The sequence below is a fragment of the Sinohyriopsis cumingii genome, chromosome 4 (genome assembly GCF_028554795.1).
Source record: "Sinohyriopsis cumingii isolate HCF-2022 chromosome 4, ASM2855479v2, whole genome shotgun sequence".
In the NCBI taxonomy this organism is placed as follows: Eukaryota; Metazoa; Mollusca; class Bivalvia; order Unionida; family Unionidae; genus Sinohyriopsis; species Sinohyriopsis cumingii.
Genome location: NC_142964.1, coordinates 35527774 through 35540207, shown reverse-complemented (window position 1 = coordinate 35540207; position 12434 = coordinate 35527774). Strand labels below are relative to the sequence as shown.

At 36.5% G+C, this 12434-nt stretch overlaps 1 protein-coding gene across 1 annotated transcript in view; it reads right to left on the bottom strand.

Moving 5' to 3' along the window:
- The window catches only part of LOC149800925 (uncharacterized), a 28935-nt gene extending 20780 nt beyond the window's left edge, over nucleotides 1–8155 (bottom strand). Inside the window, exons 1-2 of the mRNA XM_089954987.1 lie at nucleotides 8035–8155; nucleotides 7203–7247 (exon numbers count right to left, since the gene is read on the bottom strand). The gene's annotated coding sequence lies outside the window, so the exon portion shown is untranslated. The remainder of the gene's footprint in view (nucleotides 1–7202; nucleotides 7248–8034) is intronic.
- Nucleotides 8156–12434: the final 4279 nt, after the last annotated feature.

The following is a 12434-nucleotide window of genomic DNA, read 5'->3' as shown; positions in this document are numbered from 1 at the left end:
ATTTTAAAAAGCACCTTTGGGATCTGATATTGAAGCTAACCCAGCTTGCAAAACACTATATCATTGCAATGACACGGCCATGTGACATATAAAACTGTAGTGATACGCCATGACTGCAGGCTAGACCGGGGGGGGGGGAGTATGATTAAAGATCGATTGTCCAGGAGTATATTTTATATCTTTAGCCAAAGGCATCGACAATTTCCAAGAAAGGGAAAAGGATATCCTGATTTCGTTTTTCTAACCATGCTAGCATGCAATCGTCTATCTTAGCTGAGATTATGAAGAGAAACAATTTCAAATTTGAGAGTTTCAAATGGCATCAAAGCTCGTCTATTCATGTTTGTTCAGACACAAGAGTTTTATATTTGCGAGTTCTCAAGGGTGCTCCATACTGAGTGCTGATAAAAATAAGTCTATAGGTTATGTTTTTTTCATATTTTGATAATGTTCTTCTGGCAGGATGTATGCTCATATCTAGTATGATCACTGTTCAAGGTCAAAGTTGTTGTTGTAGTAGTTGTTGTTGTTGTAGGGTTTAACGCCATTTTTCAGTACAATATAGGCTATACATGGCGGCCAGTATTAATGGTGGAGGAAGAACCCGGAAAACCGCCGGAAAGAACCACCGACCCACGAGATGCTACTGGCAAGCTTTCTTACATAACCACATCAGCCGAATCCGAGACTCGAACCGAAGCAGACAGAGGTGAGACGGCAGTGATCCGTAACGATGAGCGCTTTAGACCAGTCGGCCACTCGGTTCCCCCTCAAGGTCAAAGAAAGTCGCTCAAGCCTTAATGATGTATATATTCAATGAAGTTTTAAAGATAGGATGTGGTGACCTACCTTTTGGCGCATGGTACAGTAATTCTTAAATGCATCCACATATCAGGTATTAAAACTTGTGAAGCGTAAACATTTGATCATATTAACCTACCTTTAGTACTATTATCTAGTATTCCTCCTCAGGATCTATCAAAAGAACTGTTTTCAGGACACTGTTCCAGAGCTGTCCTAATCATAAAAGGTGTTCATTATCACAACTAATTGAAAAGCAGGTCGCAGTATGGTGGCATACCATTCATCGGGATGCATACACAAATAAAGTTTCATTGAAAAATGCTATAGAATCTAAGACTTCAACATAGCATGTTTACATTTGCTAAAACAAACAATGCCGCGATCGACGACGACATCTGTGAATAAAGTTGTAAGAAACCAGCAAGATATATATGATAACATGTTCAGAAATTACACAAGCTAGTTTTCCAGTATTATTTAATTACCAGCCTATTGCAATTCCGTTAATGCTATGTAATGAGATTGCTTCTCTTTTGTCTAAACCAAACAAAAATCTAATTTTTTCAAGGTTTTTTCATCATTTTAAAAAATGATTGGACTGGAGTTTGGAGAAGTAACAGTTGCGGCAGGAATACAAAGGGTTATAGTAGAAGTAGGTGGATTATGAAGAGGTGTTGGAGAATGGCATTAGAGTTGTCTTTTTGCATCTCTACTTTTTTAGTACAAGTATTGGTTATTTGATAGGAACAAATGACATTCCAATGGCTCTTCCGTATCTTCTTTATCGCTAAACTTTAAAATTATGTAGATATTCTTACGCTATGGTGAAAGTAGGAACAACTTGTTTTACCCAAATAATTACCTATACTTCTTTGCATCTAAGTGTATGCAATTTTCTTGAACGAATGATCCAATTATTTTTAGTTACATACACATCTTATAATTTTGGAACAAAACAGATTCCCGGGTTTTCTTGGTACTGTGATAAGTGACAAAAGTATTAATTCGCGATTTTCAGTGATCTTTAAATCAAATGGATTACCAAATCTGTGTATTGATTTGATATGTCCCTCGCAATTGCAATATCCACTCACTACAGGATCAGTGTCAGTTTGGTAAGCATGTCTTTTCAATTTGATCATTTTACAATTAGTATCAACACTAAAGTATTTTCATCAGAGCCATTAACAAGATTTTACAGGATCAACAATTCTGGTTTGAACTCGGAGACCTACCGTCCAGAATTCATTTTATTCCTATTCAATATCGTTATACTCTATCATTTTAAAATCTTTATCACTTTCGGTCAGTTATAAATGTGAATTGCGATCGATGGAAGGCAATAATAAATCCGTCGAATAAATCAACGAACGTACCAAGATGGAGGTTAAATGATGGATTGAAAAGGTTGGAAAACATGGAAGATAAATCAGTCAAAATAATGTTTGAAATCTTTAAATCACAGTTATTGTAGTTCACACCGGCAGGTCGTATATGGAATGATGATATTTTCAAAGTTACAATAAACGACATATGGGAGATTGAATTGATGATGGTAATTTTGTTAAAATATACATATGAGAAACCTGATGGTATGTGCTCAGTTGTTTTTATTGTCTTGAATATATTGACTTGTTTTAGTATGCGTAATAATGGTATTTTTTGTTAAAATTGACAAAATGGGCCTTTTCAAAACAGGATTTATACAGAATTGTTCACACTGTGCTACGATTTGTTATAGTACATTTTACAGATATATTTCTTTCCATAATGTTTGCTTACTCGTCACAACACCAGTCTAAATAAATCTTTCATTCCATCGTCATCTACATACCACCTTATCGATATTTACTTGTTTTATCTCTCTAAATGCCATGACATATTTGCTTTCAACTATTTCATACACATTTAGCGAGATATCCTATGCTATTTCAAATTATTTTTGTGAACTGTATTTGCATGAGACATCTGCTAAACCAAAAGTGCATCATCTTTCCAGGATGCATTATGATGGTCTATCTAGGTGATTACGTGGTCTATTTAGCATCGATTCAACTGCATAGAAAAAAAGCATTACCTTCTATACTTTTATATGTTTAGTACTGAATCTTTAAGTGTGCTTCAAAAAAAGATATAATTCTCATTTTTTACAACCATGTGCAAAAGTCCAACTCAGTACATACATTCTGTGCTGCTCTAGGTAAAGAATAGGATACAAACCACTTACCCTCACAGGAAAAGATCTCAGATCTTTTTTCCTACATGTTAGTTATTTGTCCTCAGATCTTATCTATTGCTAGTTTCACACGATTAAATATGCAAATTGTGCCTGAAAACTATCGCCTTCTTGGTTTACCTTTCCTGTTTCATTTATACAGACAAGATGGTTGATATAACCTATCTATTTATATATCATTATGTCATGACGCTTTCATTGCATGTACTTTGCACAAAACCAATTCCACTCTATAGCCTTTCTGGATGGATATGTTGCTTGAAAACGCTTAGTTCGCAATCACATTTTTATTTGTTTTTCTTTCACCTTTAATATTTACCATGCAGCGTTTGTATCTGTGGTTCAGCTATTAGGGTCAGATACTATTATTGTAATTGCAAGTCACGTGTAAAGATTAGTTCCCTGTGCTTTCCTGTGCATTATGCATGAGAAAGTGCAGATTCAATTGCTCAAGAATCAAGGATTGTTTTGTTCAAGAAAAGCCTGTAGGGAATACTCTAAGATGCAAACAATGGGAGAGAGAAGATCAAGAAGAGGTTGCATATTATGTAAGTATGGGGTAAGGTGACATCTGAATTAATCGGACAATTATTCATTTATATCAGCTATAATACAAATATTTCACTTTCCTGTCACAGGTGGTTCATTTGTTTTATTTGTTTGAAGGCATTTTTAAAATATATTTCCTTTTATTATTTTAATCCTATTTTATATGTATCTTTCTTTTCATTGTTAAAATTTGTGTGTTGTTCGCTTTTTTAGTATCCTAGCTTATATTCATATGTATAATCATCTAACTGTTTAAGAACGTAAAATCTGACTTTTGTTGTTCCTCAATCGAGCTGAATCCTAAAATGATCTGCCTAGACCACGTTTGGATAGTGTATTGCTCCGTTACATTCTGTTTGGTGATTTTTTTCGGTACCACAATTATAGCATCTTACCAACTCTATTTAAAACAGTATTTATAATTCGAGATGAAGATAGTACGGACACTTCAGTAGTAAGATATTGTTGAATTTATGACCGCCTCAACAAAAATTCAATAGTAAGGAAATTGGTCCAGTACGGTCTGAGAATGTGAATATGAGTTTTGTTTTATGTGCTCTTGGTAAAGATACCACGTTGATTTTGTGTGCTGTTGTAAGGAATGCGGTCCAGTGATGACTGAATTTATAATGAACAGATGAGAAATATGACATTCCAATCAATCATTTTTTATTTTGTTCATTTTTTGTGGATGGGTGAGCTTTTTGTGATTTAATTAACCATAAGTAGTGAGAGCTAATTAATTGAAATCATGCACATCAAGGAACAAACTTGTACAAAATACATTTAAAAACTAAAAGTAATGAGAGCAGATAAAAACATCAACATGAAACATATGTCCTAAAATCAGTAAGTATTCAATACTTTTTTTTCACACTAATGGATAATGAACAATACATTACAGAGCAATTATGTGACAAAATTTGTATTCACTGACATCTTCAAAAAATGTTTGTTTTTTTTGGGACAATATATTTATAGGAAAAAATATATGTGGTACTTGTAAGTATGGGGTAAGGTGGCATCTGAATGAACCAGACAATTATTCATTTATATCAGTTATAACACAAATATTTCACTTTCCTGTCACAGGTGGTTCATTTGATTTATTTATTTGACAGCATTTTTAAAATATATTTCCTTTCATTATTTTAATCCTATTTTAAAAAATATCTTTCTTTTCATTGTTAAAATTTGTGTGTTGTTCGCTTTTTCAGTATCCTAGCTGCAATGCTTATATGCATATGTATAACCATCTAACTGTTCAAGAACGTAAGATCAGACTTTTGTTGTTCCCCAATCGAACTGAATCTTAAAATGATCTGCCTAGACCACGTTTGGATCGTGTATTGCTTCGTTACATTCTGTTTGGTGATTTGTTTCGGTACCACAATTATAGCATCTTACCAACTCCATTTAAAACAGTATTCATGATTCCAGATGAAGATAGTACGGACACTTCAGTAGTAAGATATTGTTGAATTTATGACCGCCTCAACAAAAATTCAATAGTAAGGAAATTGGTCCAGTACGGTCTGAGAATGTAAATATGATTTTTGTTTTATGTGCTCTTGGTAAAGAGACCACGTTGATTTTTTGTGCTGTTGTAAGGAATGCGGTCCAGTAACGAATGGATTTATAATGAACAGATGAGAAATATGACATTCCAAATAATCATCTTTTATTTTGTTTATTATTATTTTTGTGTGGATGGGTGAGCTTTTTGTGATTTAATTAACCACAAGTAGTAAGAGCTAATTAATTGAAGTCATGCACATCAAGGAACAAACCTGTACAAAATATATTTAAGAAATATAAGTAATGAGAGCAGATAAACACATCAACATGAAACATATGTACTAAAATCAGTAAGTATTCAATATTTTTTCGATTATCTCGAGCATTCTTACTTGCCTAATTCTGAGACCCTTACGTCACATGAAAACTGACTTAATCTTGTTTTTGTGGGGTCAAAGATAAGAATCGTGTCACGTATTATATAAAAATTTCATGAACTCTTCATTAAATGGTTCTGTTATAATAGAAATAAATATGGCCCATTGTAAAGTTCCATAATACTGTTGTAATAGAAATAACTATGGCCCATTGAAAAGTTCCACAATAGTATTGTAATAGTAGAAATAACTATGGATCATTGTAAAGTTCCACAATAGTGTTGTAGAAATAACTATGGCCCATTGTAAAGATTCACAATACTGTTCTAATAAAAATAAATATTGCCCATTGTAAAGTTCCACAATACTGTTGTATTAGAAATAACTATGGCCCATTGTAAAGTTCCACAATACTGTTGTAATATAAATAACTATGGCCCATTTCAGTTCCACAATACTGTTGTAATAGAAATAACTATGGCCCATTGCAAAGTTCCACAATACTGTTCTAATAAAAATACCTATGCCCCATTGTAAAGTTCCACAATACTGTTGTATTAAAAATAACTATGGCCCATTGTAAAGTTCCACAATACTGTTTTAATAGAAATAACTATGGCCCATTGTAAAGTTCCACAATACTGTTGATCAAAACAAAATTATTCTGCAAAATCACTTGGATTGTGTACAACTGTTAGATTATATCCTCCAAAATTCATACAATTGTACATGGAAATGTTGTCAATTTAAAGCACTTCGGAAAAAAACTCAAAATAGCGTCAGTTATTTAAATATATTTTCGCTTGATAAGTTATGCCTAGATGCGAAGGTGCTATCCTAATTTACAGTTAAATTTTAAGCTTATTTTGTGTCGGTGTAATTGTTTAATTTTTAAAACGTAAAGTCATTCCTACTTACATATCGTATGCAACATTTCTGCAGAAATATAACAAAAATCACTTAAGGAAGTAAGCAATGTATAAACACTGGCTTGAGGAACCATAATATTATTCCACACTAATGGATAATGAGCAATACATTACAGAGCAACTATTTGACAAAAATTGTATTCACTGACATCTTGAAAAAATGTTTATTGATTTTGGGGACGATATATTGATAGGAAAAAATATATGTGGCACTTGCCCTAGAAATGTAAAATATGTATATAATATTACTTCTAATTATAGAATAGGGTATAGAGAGTTCGCGGTATCAATACGCATGATTTATTTATAGTTTTATTTCCATCAGGTTTAATAATTCCAAATATACAGTACATATACTTGTATAGCTCTGAAATTCATGCAAATCATTCGACTGTAACTAAGGCAATGCTATTCAGCTCAGTCTTCTCTATAATGAGTTATATACCCGTTACTTATATTTCTTGTCTTTGTTCTGATATCGTGACTGAACTGTACAGGAATCTTAACCACAATACTCCCTTCTTTACCCCCAGTTTTTGATACGAGGCTAAATATGTTAGGCTTGATGGAAGGCTATTAGCGATCTTATAAAAAGGGAACAATTCAGCTCGTCCATTCATATGACATGTAGCTCATCAGTATTTACTGTACCATACACACATTTATCATACCGGTTGTCACGATGTTGTGAAATCTAAATAAATAGATCATTGTATAATACACATATTAAGTGCAATGCAGATTTCTTCGGTGGGCCTATGTTTAACATTTTTTGTTTCTTTTATTTACCTTCAAGCTACTGGTTTCATTAGAACTTCACTGATCACGAATGCTCTGGAAATATAATATATTAATATGAGATACAACGACATGGATATAAAATCAATGCATTTCTAAATTAGATTAAACGATTGTTGTTGTTGTTGTTGTAGGGTTTAACGCCACTTTTCAGCACACGATAGGCTATACATGGCAGCCAGTATTAATGGTGGAGGACGAACCCGGGAAATCCCCTGAAAGAACCACCAACCCTCGCGAAGCTACTGGCAAGCTTTGTCACGGACCCACATTGGCCGAATCCGAGACTCGAACCCATGCAGACAGAGGTGAGATGGCAGTGATCCGTAACGGAGAGCGCTTTAGACCACTCGGCCACCCATTAGATTAAAAGAAGTGTAATATGTTACCGATACAGTTTAAGAATGAAATGCATATAAATCAGAGACGGACGGACTAAATAAAGAATGGACAGACGGACAGAAACGACCAATCAAAATAAACCGGATAGCATAATGGCAATCAATAAATAATAAAATTACTTGAACATCACTTACCTGACAGATATCCTGAAAATGTTGACTTAATGCCCTTGGTTTGAAAATAGGAACTGGCGATACAGTGGCCTAAAATTCATATTCGTCAGCACCAATCTTTACCCGCAAATCACTGTGAAATTATTGTTATTTGCGATTCCATTTACAAACTTTGTACACATGCGTAGTGTCTTCTAGGTTGAAGATCATTTTAACCTGTATTTGATAGTATACAGACAAATATATAATGTCTCTTGCATATATATGAGTTATTTGTCCTTCCTCAGCGAAAATTTAGTTTAACGTACCTTAACCCATGAATATTGTCTTGTCGGAAACCTAGTGGCGGTATGGAAAAGCAGGGTAAAATTCAACTCCTTAGTTGGTTTGTTCCCTCAGGTTAAGTTATTGCAATGTCGAATATGGTCGTTAGTAAACAGATATAAATAAGATGAACGTGTTCTTCGTTGCTATAAGCTACGTAATGTCTTTTTTGTGTGTGGAGCATATCGATATGGGCCTTAAATATAAAGAAATAAAAACATGTCCATGTTCCGATCCTTTAAAAGACGACACGCATTATATGCTGCCATAAGTTGAATGTCACATATAAATGGACTTTATAACAAATATTATCTTGCCAAATGGGAACAAAATAACTCAAGAACCCCTTTAGAGCCTCTTCTATTTTACGTTGTACTATATTATTGCACAGGTAGAACCTGGAAAAGAGTAACTATACAAGTCAGATTGGGGGAGTGAAATGCTTACATTTAGACAACCTTTGAATCGTGTCCTTCTCTCATCGAGGCTCTAGAGGAGAGAGCTATTATTATATTGCTTTCCATCTACTCAGTTTATTGCATTGGTCCTATCTAAAGGCAATGGAAAGTGTTTACTGACATCAGGCATTTTCAGGTGTTTTTAAGGGTCGACACCACACAGGTTAAAATGTTTAATTTTGACGGTAAGTAGTATGCTTTTATATTAACTTTAAAAAGAAAGCTGAACTAGAATTATTAGATAACTATATCACAAATATACCCGTGCTACCAAACTTTGTCCCACCCCAAACGAGTATGTGACCTATTACGTAGCCCATGCTAGCGTAGGAACTGATCCAAGGGATAACGCAAATTGCACATCCTAGTTTGTATTTACATGCGCAGTCTGCGAGTAAACGGCATCCATCGCCTTGCCTGCACACACCAGTCCATACTCCATGACGACTCACCTCCACATCACCAAAAAGTGATGCACTCAGTCGGTGTTATATGCACTCGTGTGTAGCAGACAAAGGACTCCATCTTGATCATCTGCAGGAGATACGACTGAGACTGGTTATTTCAATAGGAACATAAACTACTCTTAGCAGAAAACCCGACTGGTACAGAAGATATATCGAATCACAATTACCATTTAAACGCAAGCAACAGTTTTCCAGTAATAATGCATACGTTTCACTCATTCTTCCTGACAATGACAGAGAGAGGAAGATGATCATTACAAGAGTTAATGTCTCTCAGGAAGCTTCACTCAAAGGTTAATAAGGAGTCTTCTTTAGTGATCAAAAAGCATATGAGAAATTCCACTTCGACTATAAGAAGCTAGAGACTGGACTCGGAAATTTAAATTACCCGATTAGTTTTGAATAATGTTGCTCCAATTCTATAGATGAGCCACAGAGAAGTTAAGTTTATTAGCGAGAGCTGCTCCAAAACCATTAATAAGAAGGAATAAACCCCCAAGAAAATATGCAACTGAAGTTAACGAAAATATTAAACTAAAGTTAAAGGAGAACATTTAGGTCGAACTATTTCTTACTGCACCAATTGCAGAAAACCCTTAACTTGACTGTAAACCTTAAAGATCGTTTACCTTCTAACGAAAGCCATGCACTTCGTAACCCTGCTTGGATTAAAGGCCGTTTGATATAAGCCAGGTGTAAAAGTGGAGGATTTGAGGAGTGCTGTGCACGAGGGAGACTCTGAGCTGAAAGAGCGCATCGATCCTCAGCAGTAACTACCTTATATCGTCGTCGACCAACAAGTCGGTGTGATCGTTAAACCACTATCTCTGAGACCGAGTGGGATTATCAGGGTGAGTCGTGACATGTAAGTCATGAGAACCTGAGGAATTATTTTGAAAGGTTGGAACTAGTAGACGCAAAGTCGATCCCAATTCAGACTTCAGGAATTCATCGCCCAGGCTGTCTGGTGTGGTACTTGAGAGACATATAGACGAAGCTTGTTGTTCAGCTTTGTTGCGAATAAGTCTACTTCTGACTTCCCCCACATATTAAAAAATCTGTCTCTGATACCGACTGCTCAATCATGTCTAGACAAGCTTTCACCAGAACATTCATCGTACCCTGAATGTGGTGGACTCGGACAGTAATCTCCTCTGAAGATGCTCAATAGAAGAGATTCCAAACTCCAATGAAATTGAAGAGTCATAAATGCCTCCATTGGCGTGTGAGGTACGCTATGACCGACATGTCATCTGTAGCGACCATGACATTTTGATGCTTTATGCACTTGAAGTGTTTGAAAAACACACCGCATTTCTAGTTGTTAATGTAGAAGACAGATTCTTTCCGAGATCCCCAGTAGTGCAAGACTACTCCTTCAGGCTCTGTGTGAGTCCAGCCTGAATCAGAGACCTCAGAGTAAATGATGGATTGAGGTTCTGGAGCGTGAATCGGAACTCCAGTCCGAACTCTGCTCTGAAGTCTCCACAAACTCGTATGGAAATTAAACTCGGATCCCATGTAGATCCAGGTGTTCAAGAGCTTCTTGTATTGTGGTCACTACGATATAAGTATGAACTGAAGGGACTACATGTAAATAATATCAATGAGTACGAAGTCCGCAACCGAGTTCTCGTAGAGACAAACCAACAACGATGTATTATTGTCTAGTCTTGGTAACAGAGCACGCATCTATAAGATTCTGTCTCAAGGATCACTGATTTTTCCTTGGCAGTGAGAAAATTCATCCTAACGTAAACGTAATTCGTAGAAGAGATAAGATTCTACTTCTCCTGATTGGGGATTATGCCTAGTCGAGTCGCCTTCTCCAAACAGAGAGACATATTCCTCAGGATGGCAGGTCTGAGGAAGTTGTCCAACAACCAGTCGTCACAATACTGGAGGATGGGAATCCGTGTGGACTTCAAATGATCCGCTATTACAACCATTACCCTGGTGAAAGCTCTTGATGAGGAATCAAATTCGAAATGTAGAGCTGAAAACTGAAATGTCTCGTATCCAAGACAGAACTGCTAATATTTCCTGGCTAATGCGGTTGTCTCCATCGTGAACCGCTCTACCAGAATCAATTTATTCCAAAGGAACGATCGAAATTATGAAAATTCCGGACTTCTTAAGATCTTCACCGATTCTACTGCGCTTTTCGTTAGAAAAGAGTACACCTCTTCACGCAGAGATCCCATTGGAGTCTGGTGAAACAGAACATAGGGAAGAGGGAGACTTAAATGGGTATGATTCTCTAGGGGCGACTGCCTCATTTTTTAAAGGGAAAGGAGGGTCTATAGATTTCCATTCATTGTTCCTTCTGCCACCTAAGAATGACGGGTGAAAAGTGGTATTAACTGGGAATTATTACACTTTTGATATTTTCCGTTCAGACAGAGCGGGAGAGGGAGTGTGAACCATTAACAAGGGGGGAGGGGGGCTTTGTTCGCCAGTCTAGCAGGTTCATGTACTCTTACACATGAGAGATCTTTTTTGGGGATTAGCTCTTTATATAACGTCTGTGCACACAGAGGGGTACCTCTTAAAAGGATTTTGCCGTAATCCAACAAGACCGTGAATGTGCCCAAAATAGAATGCCAGCTGAGGTGGAATAGGTTTGCAGAAGGTGACAGTGAGAGTGTTTATCTCACCATCGTTGAGCATGAAAGCAACATACTGCCTCTCCAAGCTGGAAAGAATCTTGTCCTCTGAAGATCTCACAGGTTTGGGTATTGTTTCAGAAGACACAAAGGCAAACCTCATTTACTGCCCTATCAAAAAAGTTCATGAGTGAGATGAAGAAGGCACACCCAGCTGATGACAAAGACCAGGCGTGAAAAGTTTTTTCCCAGTGTTCGTGTACATCATCCACATTCGATAGTTGTTCGTCCTTTGTTTGCTCTTGGGACTAAGCAAGATTATTTCGTGTCATGTCCTACCTGGGAGACAATGACATCCTGACCAGTGTCTTGCTCACGCGACGAAATATGACTAGCTCTTTGATCTCTTTCTGTAGAAATGGATTGACGATTCCATCTTGGCGCCAGAGGCGTCTAGTGGCTGTCTTCTTCCCCAAATTTCTTTAATCAGACCGGAGATTGCAGTAAAGATGTAGGCCGATCTCTAGAGTCAATGCAAAGACATCCACGGTGGCATGGTCGGAAAAGGAGACATAAGAGATTCTCTATTGGGTGGTAGAAGTCCATGAGCTCGCAAGAACCGTAGGAGTCGAACTGGAAAATTGAAATGAAGGGGAGTCAACAATATTCCTCTCATCAGATCGGTTCTCAAGATTTGAAGGCTGCTACCAATAGGGATTGGGACCGGTCCCTTCTTCTGGCTGTATGACTTTAAATCTATGTTTGAACTAAATGCTCTACCCAAAGACTGATGCCCCACGCCCGGCATATGTATATCTTTATGTCGGCGTCTGGCGCTCAGTTTCTATGATCG